This window comes from Cnephaeus nilssonii (assembly GCF_951640355.1).
Source record: "Cnephaeus nilssonii genome assembly, chromosome: 3".
Taxonomy (NCBI): domain Eukaryota; kingdom Metazoa; phylum Chordata; class Mammalia; order Chiroptera; family Vespertilionidae; genus Cnephaeus; species Cnephaeus nilssonii.
This window is the reverse complement of record NC_137074.1, coordinates 102,005,170-102,029,516: the sequence shown is the minus strand read 5'-3', so window position 1 is coordinate 102,029,516 and position 24,347 is coordinate 102,005,170. Positions and strand designations below refer to the sequence as shown.

General features: G+C 42.1%; 1 protein-coding gene across 7 annotated transcripts in view; it reads left to right on the top strand.

Annotated features, from left to right (window-relative positions):
- MED12L (mediator complex subunit 12L) overlaps positions 1–24,347 on the top strand; it is a 420,881-nt gene that overhangs the window by 268,998 nt on the left and 127,536 nt on the right. The gene's annotated exons all lie outside the window — the stretch shown is intronic.

Here is a 24,347-nt window from a genome sequence, read left to right as displayed (position 1 = left end):
TATTTATTTATTTATTTATTTATTTATCCTCACCCGAGGTTATTTTTCTGTTGAGTTTTAGAGAGAGTGGAAAGGACAGGGAGAGACATAGAGAGAGAAACATTGATGTGAGAGAGACATATCAATTGGTTGCCTCCTGCATGCACCCCTACCACGGCCCTGACCAGGGCCGGGGATCAAGCCTGCAACTGAGGTATGTGACCTTCACCAGATTCAAACCCTGGAACCTTCAGTCCGAGTCAAACCGACTAGGGCAAGAATTTAATATCATTCAGATGTTTCTCTCATAAGTTCTTGTATTTCTTCATGAAAACTATATTTAATCCAAACTCAAACTTTGAATTTGGGCAAATAACATTTGAATGACTGGAGTGTGATTTTGGCTGGATACCTAACTTTTCCAAGCCTCGGATTCCTCACAACATTTTTACAAAGATCTGATGCTGAATACTGTAAAACATTACAGCATCCCACTTCTCCTGCAGCGGCTTTATCCATTCCCTGATTTCTGGCTTCCCTCAGATATTGATCAAAGAGAGAAGTCCTGGGGACTGTTTTGGAAGTGTACTCCTACAGGGAAATGTGCTTTTGGAAGGGTTTACTTCTAGGGGAAGTCACACTGTTCCTCGGAAGTAAAACCACATGAGACTTCCATGTGCCCCTCACTGAGGTTGCTCATATACCACACAGCTGCAAAGGGACCCACGTAAGCTCATCCCCTGCAAGTGCAAAGCAATCTCTGGCTGGTGTGAGTAGTTACGTTTGCTGAGTCAGCAGGGAAAGAGCACTTTGGAGGTGAAAGTTTATTTCAGAATTGGGAGCAAGTGGGGAGGCACTTATTTTTCCCCTGTTACTTGGTCTTTCTCTTCTTCTGTTTCCTGGAATCACATGAAATTTGGTGCTAGACTTTGGATTTGGTAGTAAATGGAAAAAATTGTTTCCAAGTTTTCAGTGACCCCCCCAAATGCCCCAAATTATATGTTTTGAGAGTTTAGATATCCTGTCTGTGCCTCACCTTAAATGGCTATCGTATGTGGTACATAGCGGGTACTCAAAAGGTATCTTTTGGTTAATGGAGCACAGATAATGATTAGGGCTTTTACAGTCCCTCCGGTTTAGGTGCCAGTGTTCCACTATTTTTTTTTTTTTTTAATAAGGAAAGGAGGTGAAACCCTATTTTCTTTTTACTTATTAAAGCTTAGTGGGGGTGGGAGGGATCGAGGCAATTAATTTTCTAAACTTCCTCATCATAGTTCTTGAGTTTCAGATGAGATAGGGCGCATTCAGGGAGGTATGGCTACAGACATGGTCCTTGGATTTCAATAAATTTTTTTCTTGAGACCAGCTTCTCATGGAAAGATTCAAGGTGTTTACTGACAAACACAGCTTTAGTTTTATGTTTCTCTGTTCCTGAGTTATGTGGTTTTCCTCTTCTTGGCTTCACTTATACTTGACTGTACAGCAAGGATTCCAGTATGGCCTGTGCCCACTAGAATAGAAGGGTGCCCAGAAGTGGGTGAGCCACAAGCAGCAGTAAGAGAGATAAAAGACTCTTAACAGAGGACATGGAAAAGAGACAGGGAGAAAATATTTGTATATCACATTTCTGATATTCCGAATATGCATACAAAGAACTTTCACAACATCCTAATAAGAAAACAATCCAATTTTAAAAATGGTCTAGGATTTGTATAGACATTTCATCAAAAATCAAATGAAAAGATGGTCAATATCATTAATCATTAGGGAAATTCAAATAAAAACCACAATGAGATACTATTTTACACCTACTGGAATGGCTATAAATTAGATAATAACAAGTTTTTCCATGGATGTGGAGAAACAGGAACCTCATAAATCACTGGTGGAAATTTAAAATGATATGGCCACTCTACAGTTCGGTATTTTCTTAAAAAGTTAAACCTTGCCCAGATGGTGTGGCTCAACCAGGAGGTCCTGGTTCGATTCCTGGTCAGGGCACATGTCTGGGTTGTGGGCTCAATCCCCAGTAGGAGACATGTAGGAGGCAGCCAATCAATGATTCTCTCTCATAATTTACTAGAGGCCCAGCACACAATTAAATCGTGCGCATGTAGGGTCCCCTAGGCCTAACCTGCCATCAGGGCCATGTCCACCGCCCCACAAAGCTGTGCATGCTCCACGGACACTGCTGGCAGCCCACAACACCCCTCAGATGCTGCCATGATGGTCCAAAAGTCCCACCCGCTGCGGCCACCGTGGTACCTAGAAGTCCCACCCACCGTGGGTACCACGGGACCTATCAGTGCACCTCCTGGTGAGTCCGGTAGTTGGTCATGACGCTGTCATGGCGTCACGACCACAGGCCTTTGATGATATAGATGTTTCTATATCTTTCTCTCCCTTTGTCTCTCTGAAATCAATAAAAACATTTTTTTTAAAAGTTAAACCTTAATTTGTCATATGACCAAGCAATTTTACTCATATGTATCTACCCAACAGAAAGGAAAACATATGCCAATGAAAAGACTCATTTACAAATGTTTATAGTAGTACTAGAAGCCCAGTGCATGAATTCATACACCAGTGGGGTCCCTTGGCCTGGCCTGTGGGATCAGGCTGAAACAGGCTCTCCGACATCCCCCTAGGGGTCTTGTATTACGAGAGGGCACAGGCAAGGCCAAGGGACCCCACTGGTGCATGATCGGGGCCAGGGAGGGATGCAGGAGGCTGGCCAGCCAGGGAGGGACCGCGGGAGGGCTTCAGTCCCGATCGGCTGGACCCCAGCAGCAAGCTAACATACAGGTCAGAGCGTCTGACCCCTGGTGGTCAGTGCACATCATAGTGACTAGTCAACTGGTCAACTGTCTGCCCCTGGTGGTCAGTGCACATGATAGTGAGCAGTTGAGTGGCCTTAGCATATCATTAGCATATTATGCTTTGATTGGTTGAACAGCTGACTGGTCAACCAGACACTTAGCATATTAGGCTTTTATTATAGTAGTATTACTTGTAATAACTAAAAGTGGATTTACTCAAATGTCAGCTGATGAATGGATAAACAAAATGCATTCTAGTCATACAATAGGATACTACTCAGCAATAAAAAGGAATGAAACAACAGCTATAATATGCATGAATCTCAAAAAAAATTTTGTATGGGAAAGAAGCCAGTTCAAAAGGTTACATACCATTTAAGTGGAATGTCCAGAAAAGGCAAATCTATAGAGTTACAAAGTAGGTTGGCATTAGCAGGAGCTGCAAATGGTAGCGAAGGTTACTGTAAGGTTTTGAAAGATCTTATTTGGGTGATAGAAACTAAGTTATGGGGTGATGGTTTCACAACTCTATAAATTTACTAAAATCATTGAATCATATACTTAAAATGGATGGATATTATGGTATGTAAATTAGCCTATATAATAAAAGGCTAATATGCAAATCAACCCACCTAACAAATGAACAACCTGTTGCTATGACATGTACTGACCACTAGGGGCCAGACGCTCAATGCAGGAGCTGCCCCCTGGTGGTCAGTGTGCACCACTCAACCAGAAGCCCTGAGCTGGTGAGCACAGCACAAGTGGCAGGAGCCTCTCCTGCCTCCGCGGCAGCACTAAGGATGTCCGACTGACAGCTTAGGTCGGACATCCCCCGAGAGCTCCCGGACTGCAAGAGGGTGCAGGCCAGGCTGAGGGACGCCCCCCCCCCCCTCACCCCCGGCCGAGTGCACGTATTTCATGCACCAGGCCTCTAGTAATTCAATAAAGTTAAAAAGGAAAGAAGTGCACAGAAAAGAAAAGGAAATAAAAACAGGCTAGCCATTCACTGTGCAGTAATGGACGAGTCTCAAGATTAAGGGAAAGCACAGACATATAGCACAGACATTTAGCACAAGAACACCCCTGTCCTCTGTTGAAGGGGGAATGAAATGCCAACACTACTTAGTAAAAGTTCCACCTCTTCAAGAAGGAGAGGGGTACTATGTAGTGATGTATATGACTCAAATTTGTCACATTTCCCCATCACACAATGCCATCATTGTCTCACTAGCAGTTTACTGAATCTTATCTTTGGCCACACTCAGCATTTCCACATGTTCCTTCCCCATTGGACCTTCAGAAAACTTGCCACAATCCAGGTATCACAGCAGCCATAGGATGTCCATGATCCCTGCTTCTGCACATCAGGGTACAGTGCAGTATTTCCATAGCTCCCAAATTTATGGGTCCAAAACCTGGAGATCTTGGATATAGGTGATGATTTGTACTTTTGGGGATGTTCCCATTTTCTTAATTCGTGTTGAAATTATGTAGGAGAATTGAGATTTAATCAGTTCAGACATGATATTTTGATTTTCTGGACTTGAATTTGGTAGCCAGATTTGGGAAATGAGCTGTTTTATTCTCCTACTGGCTTCTGAGAATTTCCTCCTACCTTCTCCATCCCCTTTACTAACAACTTCCTTGAATGAAATGGTTCCCCAAATTGAGGCCACAGCTCCAGATTATTCTATTTATATTTTTCAAGAGTGTTCATGTCTATGTGGATGCTTAGTTAGCACCTCCGTTCCATAATCTCTCTCTTCCTTTCCACAAACTTCAGTCCATTGTGTACATTGGCATGTGCTATATGTCTGTGTTCCTCAAATTCAGCAGTTCTAAACTTTAGCCATTTTCCCTTTCTTCAATAGAAACCACTTTCCTTTTCTCCTTGTTTATGAATATTTACTTCATCTCTTGATTGAAAAAGTATAAAAACTGTACTCTATTGGGCAGTTTTCTCTTCCTTACTCCTCATCCAATTAGTCACTTAAACTGGTCTTTCTATTTCTTCTGTTACAATACTTCTCCTTTGCTCTGTTCTCACCTTCCTACTCCCACAGCCATCTTCCAGATTGATACCCTCCTAGTCTCATGTGTTGGCCACTGTACTATCCTCCTCTGGTCTTTCAGCTTCTTGCTTCATTCCATGCAAATCTCTCCTGATTCTTGATGCTAGATTCTCCTTTCTAAATAACCTATGTAGTACTGCTTTCTTTTGCTCTCTAACCATGAGTTATTATGTGGGAGGGAAATTTTGAATTTTAATTACTAATAAAATATAAGGAGTTATTTTTGTAGTGTTGAAGATCATGGGGTATAGAAGCCAAAAGATGCTGGGTTCTGATTATTAGAAATTGGCAGTAAACTTTGGGGAAATCTGCTTGCCCCATAATTGTTCTTTTGAAACTTGGGGACAATAATACCTACTCTATAGCACTACAATGAGCTTAAATTAGAATATCCTATATAATAAAAGCCTAGGTGTCATCACACCCTTGCGCGATGTCCTCACACGACGTCATCACAAGACGGTTGCCACAAGATGGCCACCACAAGATGGGTGCATGCACAGCAGAGGCGGGGCCTGGCAGCTGCTCCACACAGTAAGGCCTGGGGGTCCTGCAGCTCTGTGTGGCGTGGAGGAGGCTGGTCCCAATGGAAGAGGCTGGTCCCAGTGGAGGAGGCGGGTTGTGGGCCATCAGGCCGGCAGGGGAGGGCAGTTGTGGGCGATCAGGCCGGCAGGGGAGGGCAGTTGTGGGTGATCAGGCCGGCAGGGGAGGGCAGTTGTGGGTGATCAGGCCGGCAGGGGAGCAGTTAGGCGTCAATCAGGCTGGCAGTAGAGCAGTTAGGGGACGATCAGGCTGGCAGGCAGAAGCAGTTGGGGCAATCAGGCAGGCAGGCAGGTGAGCGGTTAGGAGCCAGAGGTCCCGGATTGTGAGAGGCATGTCTGACTGCCTGTGGGATCAGGCCTAAACTGGCAATCGGACATCCCCCAAGGGGCCCCAGATTGGATAGGATGCAGGCCAGGTTGAAGGACAACCCCCTCCTCCATGCACGAATTTGTGCACCAGGCCTCTAGTATATTTATAAATTAAGTGCTTTATAAGTGTTAGTTTTGCTTGTCTTGCATTCATTAATCTTTGCCTAAACTCTACATTGGCCAAACTGTTGTTGCTTTTTGGGGACATGCCTTGCATTTAGCCACCCTGCTTTGCTTCATATCTTTCTCTTGAATAACCTCTTTTCTTTCCTTCTTTCCCTATCTTAGAAATCTCTGCTTCTCTTTCAACCAACAATAATCTGACCTTTTCCATAAGGTCATTTACTGAGAGTTCACTCACTTTCCAGGCTCTAGGATTATAAAGACCATGAGGGTTCATTTCTGTCCTCAAGGAGGTTAGAGTAAAGTTGAGGATCCAGAAGTAAGCAGATCACTAAGTACAGAGTGAGAGATTTGGGGGCTGTGGAAATATAGCAGTGTACCCTGACGTAGGGAAGCAGGGATCATGGAGTTCCTATGGCAGCTGTGATACCTGAGTTGTGGCAGTTTTTCTGAAGGTCTGATGGGGAAGGAACATGTGGACATGCTAAGTGTGGCCAAAGATAAGATTCAGTAAACGGCTAGTGAGATGTTGATGGCATTGAGTGATGGAGAGATGTGACAACTTGGAAGCTATTGAGGAATTAGTGGCTGACTAATGTTGGTGAAAAGAGACTAGGAGTGTTGGTGGCCTCGCAGGTGTTTGATGCTAGGGAGAGGAGGAGGAGCACATGAAGGGATTGCTGGTTTCAGAGTGTCTGTGTAGTATCCATGTGGAGATGTCTACTAGGTCATTGAGGATACAGGTCTGTAGCCTGGGGAAGTGCTCCTGACTGGTGATGTAAATTTAAGGTCAACAGAAGATCAGTGATAGACATCAGTGCTCAGAGAGTTGGGAGGAAGTTGTGTGAATCTAGAAGAGAGTTTAAGAAATGAGAATTTGTGACCAGCTTTTTGCTGCAGGGAAGTCAGGTGATATAGGAAAGTGAAGTGCCTTTGGATGGGATTCAGTAACAAAGAGATCATTGGTTATCTTTGCCAGGGCTACATGTGTTGTGTGGTGGTGGCGGCGGGGGAGGGAAGTGGGGCCTAAGCAGAGGGCTGATGGCTGAAGGTTGAGTAATGCTTGTGAGGTGAGGAGGTAAGGGAGTGATTTCAATTATCTCTACAAAACATGCTTGTGATAGGAAGGGGAGATAGAGGGTGGGGGGTGGAAAAACAGAGATAGGACCTATGGAAGATTTTAATAAGCTTCTCGTTTTAAAGCCTTGCATTAAAAATGACATCTTCCTAGCTTGGCTTTAAATAAAAACCCTTCCCTTACTCCTAGCCAAGCCTGGCAGCAGTGAGGTGGAGCGTGGGCCTCCAGTCCCATCTCTCTGACTGTCCAGTTGCTCATATGTGATATGATGATATGTCCATTATGAGGTGATTGTAAGGTTAAAATGAAAATATGTACAAAGCAACTGGCACACTTCCCCATAGTAGAGGCTAGGTCTAGTAAGTTCCTGTTGCATATGCTAGGTTCACAATAGAGTTTTATTTGGTGATTGATAGGTTGGACACAGGCCGAAATGAGTTCTTGTCACCTTGTTCATGCTGAGACTGTCCTGTGGTTTGTGCCTTCAACTGCCCTGTGAGGAGCCACTTGACTGATCTTTTTGCTCAAATAGCCGGCTCTTCAAGTTGTCTCTGAGCCTCATCAGCCTGCTGCCTTTTTCTACCATCGGCACCTAAGCTCCAGGCTCCCTGTGCGGTTTACTGCGAAGCAGCTGTGTGCCTCTGCATGTCCCAGCGCTGCAGGGTGTCGCAATGAGGATTGCATCAGCGGTAGCAATGGGCTTGGTTCCAGGACCTCATTCATGGGTGGGAAGCCTGTCCTGCCACCTACTGCTCCCCGAGCCGAGGGCTGATGAAACCGCCCAAGAATGTGATGTCTGCGGTAGGCCCGGGTCTCACAGTCATTCCTGAGGTTAGATGGGATCCGTGCTTACAGACCTTCTGGACGGCTTTTTATTTGTTTTTGTTTTTTTCTAGCCACTCATTGATATCATCCTTTGACTATTTTATTAACTGTGTTGCTATGTTGTTGGTTGTAAGGTGATTCTATAAATGAGGACGGTGGAAAAGGATTAACATGTTCTCTGTGTTTCCTTTAACTTAGACCTTGAACTTGGTGCTCGATGTCTCATGTAATCCTCAGAGCAGTCCTGTGACCTAGGTGTTCTAGGACCCCCATCCCAGGGGGAAAGATCTGAGGTTCAGACATTTTAATTAACTTGCCCTGAACCACATAGGGAGTAATGGATAGAGCCACAGTTCATAACAGATCTGGTTGAAGCTGAATCTGCAGTTCTTCCTTACCCTACCCTGGAGTAAAAATAGCAATTCAGGGGGTCAGTCTTGGACACCAGGAAGTGGGAGGGGGAATGTAGGGCAGAGGTGGGATTTGTTTTTCTGTTAGGCTCACAAAGGAACTGCTGATCTTCTAAACTGGAGATCTAGTTTTGTTTGGGAAGAACAACGTTGAAACATAAGGAAATTTCACATAAGAATTTAGATTTGAATCCTGTCTTGAAAAAGGAGACGTGCAGGCACCGAGCATGCACTGTACAGCAGGGCCAGCTGCCTTGTGTCCTCGCTCACAGCTCACAGACACACCCCATGAGGTCCTGAGCCTCCTCCTTCCCAGCATTACCCGCCTGACCCGACCTCCTCTTAATTTTGCAAACCTTGCTTCGTTTATCACTTAATCTTGTGTGATGACATTTGACCTATATGGATCCTCCGATGTTTTCCTTATTTATAGATATATCTTTCTTCCTCTTCCTCTACCCCCTTCACCAACTTCTGATTTTTCTTGCTTTAGTGACCATCACTTAACACTTTACAAATGATTTTTCTGGTACTCCTTAGTGCCCCCCCCCCCCCCCCCCCCCCAAATAGTGGCAGGAGATCTTGTTTAGGTCATACCTGATAATTGTCACAGTCGAGTGTTTTATTTTTCCATGGCCAGCCCACTGCTGGGGCCTGTAATTGCAAACCCTACTGGTTGTATTGCTCACTGCTTTTAAGGTTGGGAGAACTGAGCCAGGAAAATTTGGTCAGTGTGTGGAGGAAGGGCTTGAATCCAGCGTGCCCTATGCCCCAAGCTCTGCTGTTCCCCTGGAAGGGCAATGCAAAGACTAGGGCTCCTGAACTGCGACCTTGGGCACACAGCCTTGTTCCTCCTGCTCCCTGGGTCCCATCTCAGCATGGGTGGGGTGCCACTGTGCTGTGTGGGACCAGCTCCCTCCTCAGGAGGAAGAGCCACAGGTGTGCCGGCCAGGCCATAGCAATGCCTTCATGCTCCCTGGCTTCACAATATCTCATTGCCCGTCAAGGTCTGAAAGCTCCATTATCCAGAGATAAATGCCAGTTAAATGCTTGCTCCCTCCATGCAGCGGGTCACGGTTTTTGGACTGATTATTTGGTGGTGGTGGTTCGCAGGTGATAGCCTTGTAATATAATGACCTTTCTAATTTGTTCTTTAGAAGCTCATATCCGAAATGTACGAGTTTCAGATCAGAGGTTTTTTTGTTGTCACTTCTTTAGAGAAGCTACACTAAACTGATAGATCATATGGTTAGTGAAAGATCATACTGCTGTAGTCCTTACATTTCATGGGTAAAGATGTAATGTTCACAGAGCTGTCTAATGCAGTTTCTGGTGAAAGGTATAGCCTGTCTTGCATTTTGGAATCACCTGTAACTTAAGATTCTTTCTCAATGTAAACCTGAGAGAGCGTGAGAGAGTGTGTATGTGTTCCAGCCCTAGGAAGAAACAGCTCTGCTGAAGGCCTTGGACAAGAAATGTTACCTTACTGGGTATAGTTGACTTCTTTTTGTAATAGAATTAGGTCACTGTATTCATAGGCACTTCATTAATGCATGCTTGGAGTCAGGATTCCAAAGGTGTCGGAATGCAAAGCACACAGCCCTTCATTCCGGTTTTTCAGGTACTACCCTGAAGTTCTCTCTTCAAAGTTATGCTTCATATCTGTAGCCTGCAATAGGCATATTTTAGTTCATCTTTAGATTTAACCTTTTCTTTCTTCAGGGGACCTGTGATTCCTTGTTATATATACATTCAGGGGTGATATAAACGGGGTTGTAAATTCCCTGAAGGCAAGGTTGTGTCGAATGCTTCTTTGTAACTTTAAGCCCAAACCTGGCGCTTCCCTTTGTACAGGTGAGGAACCCGTGAGACTCCCCATGCCACACAGACAGAGAGGCCAAGCCAGGAAATGAGCTCCCGTGTCGTGGCCGCAGAGCAGGCTGCCTCTCTGCTGAGCTGCGTGGCTTGGTGCGTAGCCTGCCTGGTCACCTAGGCATTACTTAGTTCAGCAGCCGTAGGTTTTTGACTCAGCCTTTGAGCCTGTGACCCTGGGCAAAACATTTTACCTATCATTGCTCCAGCTTGCTTGTCTATGAAATGAGGAAAATTATGGCCTCGCTCCCAAAGGTGCTATGAGAATCTGGTGAGATACTATATATGAAGTAAATTTTATAAGTGCTACAATAATAAAAAGTGCAATTCATGGCATATATTCTTTTCCTCCACTTAATAATAAATGTCTTATTACTCATAGTCAAATTTTAAAGTTTACTGAGTTGAAATGCATATTTTATGTTCTGTTTAGGCAAAGTCTAATTTATACGTAGCTAAATTCTGAGGAGAGTAGTCAGAGAGGTTAGGGGCTATAGTCCCAATAGCCAGAATAGTGGCTTCAGATGAAAATGTTCTAAACCAAATATATATTTCAAGTGACTCCTGGTACCTTAAGCAAATCTCAAAATTCAAGACCCCAAGTAAAGTTTTCAGTTGCTTGATTACCATTTATCAGAAAGGAAAAAAGCTTTTCACAAGCTCACAGAAATGCTGTTTCTTGTTTTGGAAGAGCCAGCCCATGGTGTAAGCATTAGTATACTTGGAAGTGTAGTTATTCTTTATAGTGCTCTTCACCATCACCATTCAAATAAGGTCCTCACGATGGCCGTCTGGGCTGCGGGTGAGGGTAGTTATTTCCACACCTCTCCCAATAGAATCGATGTCAGGTTAGCTCCTCTAATGCTCCAAGTCACAGTTTAACCAAACTGTAATTCTATTTAAATTAATGAAATAAGATTGGCACTGAAGAGACAGGTCTTCCTTCAGGGTCATCTCTTACCTTCACTGATCATTTAAAAAATCTCTAGTGAGGTCTTTAATACTGTGTGTGAATATTTCACAGTTTTTTTTATCAACATCAAACCCTTAGTTTCTCATTTTCTCCTTTCATAAAACTAAGAAATAAACACTCCACCCCATACATCTATAGTAAAAGGATCTGACATCACTTACAGCTCATTTCATATATGTGTGTGTATACACACATTCTTACATATGGTAACATTTTCTTTAGAGTAACTGCTACTATCAACTTCATTGGCATTAATCTTATTTTTAAAATAATGCTTCTCAAACTAATGGGAATATTTGAAAAAATAATTCTGAGTTGATGTATAAAGATGGCAACTTGTGCAACGAGGAGATATAGTAACCAATGTGTTTGTATTTTTACAATATTCTTCATGTGTCTCTCTCCTGCCTGTCACATTCCTCAGTCACTGTCCTCTATTGCAGCCCTCACCGGCTTCCTGTCTCGAACATTAAACAATGCCCACCCCTCCACAGGTACCCTCACGATCTGACCTGCAGTCTGCCTGCCCACCTTCCAGCTCCCAGCTCCCACACCGGGCCTCTTGGTCCTGGAACCCCATCTCTCCCCAGCCTACTAGGCAGGCTCCTAACATAGCATTCACGTCAAACTTATCTTCCTCCTCTTTCCCAAGTCTCTCATGTTTTCCCCATGGACCATGCCAGTGCTCCCCAGCCCCCATTGACTACCTGGTTGCCCATACCTCCAGCTGTTGTATTGCATTTTCCTTGTTTGCTCGACTGCCTGAGAGTCCCCTGCGTCCTTCTATCTGCAGAGTCCAGCAGAGTATCTGCAGGCATAATTGGAGCTTCGGTAACATTTGACTTAAATTTAGGCTCTCATGGAACCTGGCTCATCTTTCCCCCTGAATATCCTCTTTGCCTTCTGAAGTGAGACGGTACAACCTTGGAAGGGTAAGAGGACAGGAATTGTCCATTGATCTTGTGTAGACATGGCCAAGAGAAAACACTGCTCCTCTGATATTTCTGAACAGCACACTGTGAAGTGAGAGGGCTAAAGCCAGGAGCTGTGCATCCAAATATAGCTCCACAGGTAATGCCAGTGAGAAAGGTGAGCCAGGTTTAGGAGGAAATAGTCAGCAGTACCACCATGCCGATAACATACAGCTAACAGCTTAAGTGTCAGGGGAAATCATCAGGAGGGCTGGGGGCTGCAAAGAATGGGGAGTGTTATCCCATCCTAGGCTCTAGGTTTTTGCCATGCAGGTGTGTGCATATACTGCCACTAGACCATCTGATTTACAAGAGAAATGGATTTTTATATAAAATTGCAGGAATTCTGATTTAATTTTGTGAAAACACTGGGCAGAGCAAATAAAAATCTTATCTATGGGCTACAATTTTCTACCTGTAGTTTCTCTGTGGGGCTGCCCCAAGTCTGTCCTTGGGTTTTCAGCCTGTACCTTGTGTGACTTAGAGCCTTGTTACCTGATGCCTGCTCAAAACCTCTCCCTCATTTTGATTCATTTCCCCTAACTTGGTATTTTTCTTTCTCCCTGAAATTGATAAGTTTGGAAGACAAGCTTTGAAATAATTTATAGTATTTTAGAACTTAATGGCATTGTATTTAATTTGGGATGAATACTCCTTCCTGGTGCTGATGTGTTAGGTTGAAACATGTGGAAATGTTTTCACAGGTCAAAATGGCTTTTTCATATGGTTCAACCTAGTATGTCAAGCACTTGGGAAATTTTCATAATTAGAATCAGGTCTAATGGAAGAAGGGGGGTGGCAGAGAGGTTTTCTTAGAGTAATTATGAAGAAACAGCAGTATGATGAAAATATTTAAAGTGCGCCACATACGAGTATCCCTTATGTTGTCACATCTGCCTCCCTGAATGGCTTTGCTTGGATTGAGTTGAGTTGGTGCCCACAAGCATTTGGTTTACATTAAAAAGATAGGAATTATGGCATTTGTGGAATTCACCTCTGACATAGCTTTTAATTTCCCACCATTGTTTTCCCAGGCTTCATTTTTTCGTATTTAAAATGCATTTCAACTTACTTCATATTGAACATCTCTGTAAACTGCCTTACTTTGCAGGGGTCGGGGGGACGCTAGGCAGGGTCTAAATAAATAGTCAGGTGAGTATATTAGAGAGAGTTCTTGTCTGGTGTGAACAAAATTGTATTGTAATTCATGGGAGAAGTGAGGGAGGCAAATGGGGCTGGGATGGGGAAGAAAGTCAAGGGTAGAGGTAGTGGGCTTTGTCATGCTGGTTGCAAGATTAGTATGTTGCTGAGAATGTCTTCCAGGATCAAGAAGGAATAGGGAGGCCATCAGAGCAAATCACTTACAAATTAATTTTGAGCACTCAAACTGGTTTGTGTGTTGGCCAGCTGTTTAGAGTCTGTCTGACTTGCAGTTTCATATAGACTGTAATCTGATTATCAGCAGTGTGCATGCTGAGTCCCAATGTGCCTTCATAAGTATTGGGTGCATATCGGATAGTCATTATTTCTGGGCCTTAGAATGAAAATAGAGATAATAGGTGAGGTATTGTACTGGTGACTATAGATACTTTTTCATTTTATATACATACTAGAGGCCCAGCATGTGAAATCACGTGAGACCCCAGTGTCTGCCACGCCGCCGCATGGGCGGGAGCCCAGACCCACCACACCAGGTGGGACTCATCAATGCACCTCCTTGGTGACTGGTTGTTCAGTCGTTATGGCGTTACGGCCATGGGCTTTTTATATATATAGATATATGGTATATATATTTTGTTGTTTGCAATGTGAAATAAAAATGAATATTTTAGGGTAAAAGGAAAAGGGAATATTGATGTTTTATATATATATTACTGTTTTATTTATTCAACAGTGATCATAATATGCTAATACATTGATATAGTAGTTTACTTTTTGAGGGTATCCACTATTCTTTTATTCATTCATTTTGCTACATATAATATGGGTACTACATTCACAGTTTTGAAACAAATCTTTATCTTATTTAAAGTTTTCATTGTTCAATATGCTGGGTTGAAACAACCAAAAAAAAACAAAACCAAAAAACAATTTACCTGTGAGTTTTTAAGGGTCATATGTTACTGTGAGCCCTGAGTACCATGTACCCAGTCATGACATGAAGGACTGTCCTCTTTATAAATGCATCCAGAAAACAATTAACTTTGCAGTTTTCCCAATTCGTCTTTTAGCCAGTTTACCTACGTTGCTTTCAGAAGCCCACTGAGGACTTGTTTTCAGTGTCGTTTGAGCCTGGCAGGGGCAGGAGGAACGTGTTCGGACAAGTAGATGCTCCTCGCCTAAAGGAGTGTGGTAGGCCCTGCAGTGCCTGAGCCCAGAGACAGCTTGTGCCCTGCACCATTTTCTTGGATCTCTTCTCTCGACTTGTGGCCTGAGAGTCACACAGCTAAGTGCTCAGGTTGTGCTAACATCCAAGTAGCCTGCTGTTACCATTTTTCTTTCTTCAGCTAGATTATAAACGCCTTTATAGTGCAGGGAGCTTAGCATTATTTTGTTTCTGCTGCTTTCTTTTAATACTGCCTTCTTCTTTGGAAGTAACCAGGATCTTGATATATTTAGCAAAGGGTGCCCTCCAGAATCATGGACTTGAAAAGGGTTTCTTTCTACTCCATGTTCTCAGCCGAAAGCCAATAATATCTGCAACCTAAGCCTACAGGCACACCTTCCCCTGGCAGCTGAAATGTCTGTTTCTGTCTTGTTAGGCACAACAACAACAATATTAATAAGAGTGAGAGTTCAGCAAATGCTGGCTAATTGTATTGTTTGGGACTATTCTAAATTCAGTTATATTTAATTTATTAAAAGGACATTGGATTCAATTTGCAGATCTGTGAGTTACCTGGGCAGATTCCCTAACCCCTCCATGCCTCAGTTTCCTATTTTCTAAAACACTCATCATGGGATCTATTTGAGGATCAACTGAAGTATCACCATAGTATTACCTCACTCAATCCTTATAAATCTTTCATTGGAGCTTGGCATGTGGTAAAAAGGCAATAGCTAGTTGCTACCTGAGTGGTAGTAAGAATTAGTAACCCCCTTTCAAATGAACGGCAGACATGTGCTACTGTTAGAGCCCGAGCACTAGAGCTGGCCCAGGCTCACACAGTGTGTGAGGGGGCGGAGCTGGGTTGGCATGCAGCTCCCTAAGTGCTGTTCGCTCCTGCTGCTGCACAGGTGGCGTTCAGTTCAGATGCCGATTATTACCTGCGTCTCCTTGGGGAAAACTAGGAAGTCCAGTAGCTCCAACCTGACTGCAGTGTAATGACTTGAGACAACCGTTTGTCTGCTGCCGTGAATAAATCACAAATCGTTCTAATTTTACCTGTTACACTACCCACACTACAGGTCACTACCAGCACATAGTGAGTTTACTCAGAGCTTTAAAAAGTCATGACTGAGAGCGTGTTTGATGCAGGTAGACATGCTTCAAGGTCAGAGCTCTGCTTTGTACTCGAGTACCACTTAAGCCTTAGTTTGCTCAGCTGTAAAATAGGGCTAACAGCAGTACACACCTTAAAGTTGTGTGAGGGCTTTTAATATAAATAAATAAATAAATATATATATATATATATATATATATATGTGTGTGTTAAAATATTCAGTAGACTTGGACATGTATTAAAACTATAAAATGTGTGTTAGTGGTTGTTGCTTTAGTATTAAGGCTAGAAGGACAGTCTGTGCCATATAAATTCTAATACGTTAGAAAAAGTCATTTAAGTAATTCACAGAAATTAGTATTAGAAATTGCCTTGCCCAGCCGGAATGGCTCAGTGGTGGGGTCGTGGTTCGATTCCTGGTCGGGGCACATGCCCGGGTTACAGGCTGGATCCCCAGTGTGGGGCATGCAGGAGGCAGCTGATTAGTGATTCTCATCATTGATGTTTCTCTCACTCTCTCTATCTCCGCCCCCTTACCCCCCCCAGCTTTCCTCTTGGAAATCAATAAAAATATATTTAAAAAAAGAAAGAAATTGCCTTATAAGAGAAACTGTGGACTCGCTGGTATGAATAACTTAATGGCTGTCTTACACCAAGTGAAACTTAATCATTGCTCTTCTTCAAATGCATTTTAGTGTACATTTTTTAATGTACGGTTATAAGAGTGTCAATGACAGATCAAATATGCTAATTAGGTATAAGATGGAGAGCAGATGTTCTCTTCTGTTCATATTTGCTATATAAAGAGGTAGAAAGTTTGGAAATTCTGTCAGGTCAGATGGGAGCCTGGTTTAACCACTGGCCTGGAGCAGGGTTGAGTCTTGCTTCTTGTTCATCTTGATGTCTTCCATGTAACTCATCCTCTTCCTTTTAACCACATGGTCATGGTTGCCTCTGCTCTCCGCCCTCTGCCTCAGATGTTCACAGTTGTAGGAACTGCAGTTGGCCCTTGCACTAATATTAATGTAACGCTTTCCATCTTGCAATGGAAGAATCTGCAACCTAAAGAGTTTGAGACTTGACCAACGTCATGAAGCTGGCTGGTGACAAACAGGAGGACCAGTTCTCATCATCTTTGCCAGTGTCCTCTCAGCATTCATGTGTTTGGTTCAAGCCTTGGGTTCTTGATAATATCCCCCGATGACCATGGAATCTAAGCCCCCCACGTTACTGTGAGGGAAGGCATTGAGTTCTTGGGGAAATAAGCAGCTTGCCCAAGTCACCCTGATCACTTTTGGCACAGTCAGCACACAAACCCTGGTCATTTTGTTTTCTGCCCCAAACTAAACTACTGCTCCATGCCTGTGCGTGTTGTCTGCCCTGGGGACTGTGGGTGATTTCAGCTTGCGTTCACCTCATTTCTGTCCTGCCTTCAGAGCATGCTTTTATGGGGGTGTGGAAGGAGTATCATGGTTTTCTTAGTTTGAAGGCATAATTAAATAACAAATGGCCATTCTTGTCTCCCCAATCTTAAATTTTGGTGGCATTTTCTCATAGTATAGCATTAAATTTTATACTATGTTAAATCATTAGATATCAAGGAAGGAAGAAAAGCAGGCAGACTGAAGGGCACAGACATCACTAACCTAAATAAAACACATCACTCTCATTTAGCCTTCCTTCTCGCACCCAGATCCCAATGCACTGAGCCCTCTCAGCATGTTGTCTGTGACTGGGAACATTTCTCCTCTTCTCTTCATGAAATAGTTCCCATTTTCTGACTAATTATGTTTTTCCTGTAGGCTACATTGTTAAGTATGGTATTCAGCAATCTAACTGCTCCTGCAAGCCCTTATCTTAACCCACATGTACTTGAATTGCTTTTCAAGTAGGTGTTGGAAGCAATAGGCTTACCATAGGCTTTTGCTGAAGTACTAAGAGACACATCTACTTGATCCCTAATTTCAAGAAGGAAAGACTGTTAACCTCAAACTGGTAGAAATGATAATGAAATAAAATATCAGCAGTGTCTGGCTCTTTCCCCGAGCCCTGCTATGTATATGATAATATAGAAACAAACTTTGCTCTTCATTTTTCTAGTAAGTTGGAATCTTTAATTAGAAAGAAAGTTGTTAAAAATGTTAACATACCTCATATGAAAGTAGATCCAACTTGGAATATGATATAAAATTCTATAATAGACAAATCTTAACCTAATGCAACAAAAAAATCACTCGGCTATAGACTCACCTATCTTTTAAAGTCCTCTTTATAACTTAGAAGGGGTCAGATCTCCATGCTTGCTTCTTGTTTTCCTCAATCAAGCAAAAACTTCCCTAATGATTTGAACATAAACCAGAACCAGGCCGTTGCTGAGCTGTTTGTCAGTTTTCTCAGTGCCTTTTCTGACATGTTTTAACATGATCTCGTAAGGATTTAGAATGAAAATTGCCCTGTTCTTTCTGGTACAATGAAAAGATTGAAATTCTTTTATCAAAACGAGGCGATCAGAAAAATCACTCTTTTCCTTCTGGTCTTTTTTTCTAAACATAAAATGTGAGTAAAAGATTATGAAACAAATTTAAGTTTTGGGTCTTGGTAAACAATTACAAGGCACTTTGGATTTGTGATAAAAAATTCACGAATAGAAATGATTTCTAGAACACTATTTCCATGTTCAGAGGGACATGCACACATACACACTGTACATTCTCTGCCTGCCTGCCTGCCATGTGTCCTTCCTGGTGAAGCTGCGGGAAGGACACATGGCACCCATGTCAAGTGGTGCCTTCCTAAGAGGACTTACACATCGTTCAGTTTGCGTTCCAATCCCTCCCCTTTCATCAGACCTCAGATTTCAGCAGAGGTGCAATCAGTCTTAATCAGTGCTGCGTCCTATCAACCACAGCTTTTCAGACAATTAAAAAAAAAGTTTTTATTTACCTTTCATTGCGGTAGCTGGTTGTCCTCCATTCACCTGATACTGGTGTCTTTAAGTTGAAACAGGCTTCTCAACTCTAAGTAAGAATACACCTTAAAACTAAGGTTGGCAGAGATGTGGCGTTTGGGGGAAAGCATGAAAAAGAAACATTTTGCTCCCTGCCAGAGGAGGTAGGTGCTTCCCGACCCGCCTTGAGATGGTCCTCTGGGCACCTCGCAGAGTCTCCTGTTCAGGAACAACTGGAGCAACTTGCTCTCTTGCTAGTGTCAGTGACTCACACCCAAGAGCAGGTGAGATCTGTAGACTGGGGCAGAGCAGTTCCCGAAGCAGCAGGAATCAGATGGTGAGTCACCTGAAGGAAACGCGGAGGGCTGGGCCTCAGGATGCCAGAGGTCTCTCTAACCAAGAGGGGATGGAGTGTCAGGTGGGCCCTATGAAATCAACCCAGTGTTTCGTTCTTCTGCTTCTTATTTTTTTCATTTTTTCCCTTTTTTTTTTTTTTTTTTTTTGGAGGGGGAGGATTTCCTATTGTTACTTAGAAAATATGCATTTACAGTCTTCTTGCTAATTAATTTTTGGCTCAAAGGAATAAAAATATATTTTATGAAAGACAAATCCTTTAAATATTTTATTTTACATATTATTTAAAGACTAAAATTATAATGTACATATATAAGTAATTGATAACTTTGGAAATCTGTAGTTTTATGCAAGAATCTGATGAGTTCTACAGAGCTGTTTTTTACAAATTCACAAATATAAATTTTAAAAATTTTTAAATAAAATTACTTAAGGGGTGAGTTCTCTGATACTTCTGAATTTCATTCTTTGGCGGGGTTGAAGGGGATTCAGTCCTATCTTTATTAAAAAGATTTAGAAAGAGACTATACCTGGCAACTAAGGGGTGAGGTACCGGCCAGAAAGGTGCGGTGGGCTTAGGCCCAGGGGGTTCAGGACAGACTGATGGACCAGGTCCTGGCAGCTGCTGAGGAGGGGCCCGAGGGTGAGCTTCAGGCACTGGGGTGATGAGCTCGTGGGCAGGGGTTGCATGGTACTTGGGTCAGCCTGGAATCTCCCTGAGGCCACCCTGCCTTGTCTGCCGAGCTCATCCACCGGCCCTGATCCTTTGCGTTGCCTTCCATGTCCACCTCATCGACTTTTCCATCATCAGGCGACTCATTGTAGTTCATCTTGTCCATGTCCTGCATGTCCTCTTCATCTTGTTCACCATCCTCCGAGTCCTCTTCACTGTCCTCATTCTCCCCTTCCTCAGCATCATGGTGCTCTGAGGCTGGCCTGACAGTAGGTACCAGGTTGCTGTCTTTGTCTTCGATGCTTTGGAGCCAGGCCTGATGCTGCTGTTCTTGATGAGAAGCTCGGTCTCTCCCACACAGGGTCGGCCCCATTAAAGCCTCACGCCTCCGTCACTCAGGAGGAGTGAGGGCTCAAGGGGGACACGGCGGCAGCTGGCAGCACCGGAAGCACTTGAATTTCACTCTTAAACACAAGACAGCTTGTTTTACTATCTTTAAAAATCTTTGCACAGTGATGAATTTATATAATCAGACCCTTTTTTCTTATGTAATTAATTTTAGAACTTTCAGATAAAAGTCTCCAAAGGAGTCCGAGACTTTCTTGAATGCAATATTTGAACAAATAAGTAAAAAATAAAAATACAATTTTATGAAATGGAATCAAAACCTGTTACTATCATGGGTGACAATAAATGAAAATAATAATCAAAGATGGAAACGTTTTTGAAGGTAGTCAATCAATAATAGATTTACTGAGTGTTTACTTACGCCTTAAGGAAATAATGGACTGTGTAGTTGGTTTTCTTTCCATGTTTGACAGAAAAACAAATGTGCTTGATTTAAATACCAATAGTTGAATGTCAAAATTATGTTACTTCTCTTGCCTTTTCCTAAACAAACAGAAACAAACAACTTCAATTTTAATAGTTTTTCATTCCATTCTTTTTAGGGAGGGTGTATTATGTGTGGATGAGTAGCTAGCCCTAAGGAAAGACTCTGAACAAAAATTATCCAGCTTATTTAATATTGACTCTGCTTTGTGCCATGGATTTTGCTTTTAGCATCTGAAGCCAATTCATTGTAGACCTTAGTTTGAAAGACTTGTCCTTCTTAGTTTGAACTTTTTGCCACTTGTCACTCTGATCCACACATGGATTATGTACTGCTCTTAATGTGAAACCTAAGTGGCAGAACAACAAATGGCCAAGTCTTAAAAGCATCAGTTCAGAAGGAGAGAACATCCCTTATAGCCTCTTTCAAAGTGTGTTGAGCAAAGACCTTCTCTGCAAGTTCTGAGAATTATCACCCCAGATTTTCAGTGGCGTGTACAAACTCACATTAGAGAGCTTATTTGGATAAAGATTCCACAAGCTTCTGGTAAAGAAATAAAGGCAGTCTGCTATCCACCTTAAATTTTAATGCATTTAGTTCTTGGGTTGACTTGTCCTATTTGGGTCAACTAACTATATACTGATTTTTTTCTCTTAAAGAAAATTCCTGAGTATATCAAGCTGTTGAAAATGTTTTTGCTATACTTTCCTATTTTGAATTTGAAGGGAAAATGTTTTGATAATTTAGGAGTATATTTCCTGGTTTTGACTTTAAAATAGTCTCTGAAAGGAGGCCAGTGCATGAAGATAATGGTAGGCCTTTCTAAGTTTGAAGAAGGACCTGGAGTTTGAAGAAGCACCTTGACTTTCTCTGCGTTGTTGTTGTTTTTAAACAAAGATTTCCTCATGGAAGAAGGAAGGGGCAGTAAGTTGCCCTCTTTTTCTCTCCCTGAGGTTGGGCTGGGGATGAAATATGCCTTTCCGTCCTTAATATAACAGTGGGATTGCCGTATTTAAAAGTTTCTTTGCACAGTGATGCAAATTAAATCTAGTAATGAAAAAGTTAACATTAGGCGTGCTCATTCGTCTTAAAGCATATTATGCCAGTTGGGACTTGCTAAAGCTGGTCCTACTTAACATTCAAAAAGGAAAGTATAGTACACGCTTAGTCACAAAAAAAGTGTAACACTTCAATGAAAAGAGCAGCTAAAAACCAGCCCATAACTGTATTATTGTTCAAATAACTGAAAGGTTAACCTGAAGATTTTTTTTCTGTTGATTTTTCTTATAACAAGTCTCACATTTCATAAGAGCCCCAGGAGACTTTATAACAATAATTATCTTGTCGTTTTGTTAGAATAGCCTATTAAATGCAGGGAAGCTCTTTTAATGACATTGTTTAGCCATTACAAGCCCCACATTTATTTTGAATAAAGGATGGCATCATGGGTTGTGTTTGTGCTTCTCTACCACCATCATGCTTTAAAAAGTGTTTTTTGGTTTTATTTTATTTTTTTTAATATATTTTAAAGGGAGAGGGAGAAAGAGATAGCAACATCAATGATGAGAGAGAATCATTGATTGGCTGCCTCCTGCAACTGGGCATGTGCCCTGACCAGGAATCAAACCATGACCTCCTGGTTCATAGGTTGATGCTCAACCACTGGGCCATGCCAGCCGGGCTATTTTATTTTTTAATTACAGTTTATTTTTTCTTCTGATATTTATTGTTAAAGATGTTAAACCTTCACACAAGTTGAAATAATATTTCATGTAGATTTCATCTAGAGTTACAAATGGTTAATGTTTTTCACGTATCTACACACACACACACACACACACACACACACACACACATTTTGGGGGAGCCTGTTTGAAATTGCAGTCATTGTGATAAATGCCTCACTCCTAAGTGCTTCAGCAGCATTTCCGAATAACAAGGACATTCTTCTACCTAAACACAATACTGTTATCAGTCAAGAGGTTAATTTTGAAATAATACTATTTTTAAATATTTCATCTGCATTAAAATTTTACAACTTCCCAGTAATACCCTTTATAATTTTATTGTTGTGGAATCCAATCACTGGTCACCTGTTACATTTGGTTTTACTGTCTTTTTAGACTTATTTCTTCTTCAGAACAATCTCTCTGCATTAAAAGCAAAACAAAACAAACAAAAACACCTTTTCTTTAATCTCCTTGGCTTTTGAAGATCGCTTCGCTCTGTATCCTCTAGGTCCATCCTGTGGGATGTGTAGTAAGGGAATTCTTTTAAATGTTTCTGAGGCAATTATTCTGAAGTCACCATTGGGGTTTAGAATTCTGAAGTCCAATAGGAATATCTATAATCTTGTTTTGGACATAGGCCTGGTTCATGGATCACTAATCACAAAGTCAGGATATCCAAAGTCACCATTTGGGGGGAAGGGCTGTATTGAATGACTCATTCACCTTTTTTTGGTTTCAGCATTATATGAAAGAAAGATTTTAGGTGAGAATCCAAAACCTTACTGATTTTTCAAAATGTATTCTTGAAGAGACAGAAGCAGCCACTGGTGTGGCTCGGTGCTTGAGTGTTGACCCATGAACCAGGAGGTCACCGGTTCAATTCCCAGTTGGAGCATGTGCACGGGTTATAGGTTCGATCCCCGGTGCGGGGCGTGCAGGAGGTGGCCAGTTGATGTTTCTCTGTCATTGATGAGAAAGACAGAAATACTCAAGTAGAGAATGTATTTCTAAAATCTTACAAGAAATGAAAATTAAGTTATATTATTGGTAAGTCTTTCTAAATTCTGGAATGAACTCTTTTCCTACTTGCCCCTATTTAGTGGGAGACATTGGCAGATTATTACCAAGGCTTTCTTTAGTCTTCTAGGCCAGGGGTTGTCAACTGGCGGTCCGCGGACCACTGGTGGTCTGCGAGGTCTGAAAGGTTGGCGACCGCTATTGTAGTCATTCCCTTGCACGTGACTTCTTCCTCTCTCCTCCCTTCTTTATTGGGCTTCTCTGCACTGACGTGGACCTGGGCTCAATGTCCCCTCCTCCAGTGTTGGTAGGCATAGCATTTGTATCGTAATTTCATTTTTCTCCGTCACAATACTCTCAGATACATTCATTTCTTCTTAAAGGAAAAGGCACATATAATGGGCTTCTAAAGCCTCTGTAGTATGCTAATTCTTTATTTCAAAACGAAGAAAAGCAGGGGTCTCATTGAAACCTAGCTCATGATGCTCTGTCTTGGATGCCCTGTTTTTTGCATGTAGCCAGAACAAATATTGTATTAACAGATCTTACTGTTTCATCTCTCTGTACAAGAAAGTCACTCTAATTGTGGCTCACATGCAGTGGCTGAGAATTTGTGCTGAGTGTAATTATTACAAACCTTTCATGTTCTCTAGCTGAGATTGATATCTTTATGTCCCTGTGCCTAAATTACTGTGTTTAACCCGTCATTTGAAATGATGTGTATCTATTAGGTCTTTTTTATATAAAGCACTTACATTTTTCTGGTATGAGAACCTCATGTGTAATGCCTGATTAAAGGGGAGGATGGGTTGAGATTGAGTTTGGAGATACGCCTGCATCTGCTTCCTGTTCGCATATCCATATTCTCTCCTGTGCTGGCTACTTGATCCATCTCCTCACTTTGGAAATTTTGTTTGTGAGAGGCAGTGATAGGAGCCCAGTAATGGCTCTAACAGACTCCAGTGTGGATTTCAGCCTTTCCGCTTAACAGCTTTTTTTACTTTGGGCAAGTCATTAATATATCTGAGCCTCAATTTCTTCTGAAAAATAAGCATGGGAATGGTTACCTTATAAGATTGTAAAACTTAAATGAGATAATGTACAGGGTAGTTAGTACTTAGTGAATAGTAGCTTTTGTTCTGTGTTTTTATTTGGTCAGAAGGGAGAGGGAGAGTGAATAAGTGAATGAATGGGGGTGCCTGTCGGAATGTAAAGTTGGAATGATTAAAAATTGAAAAGACTTCTTAACTAAAAAGTTAAGTAATTCCATAATATTTTGGCAGCCCTTAGTCAGCTCTTGGATTTCCTTTAATGG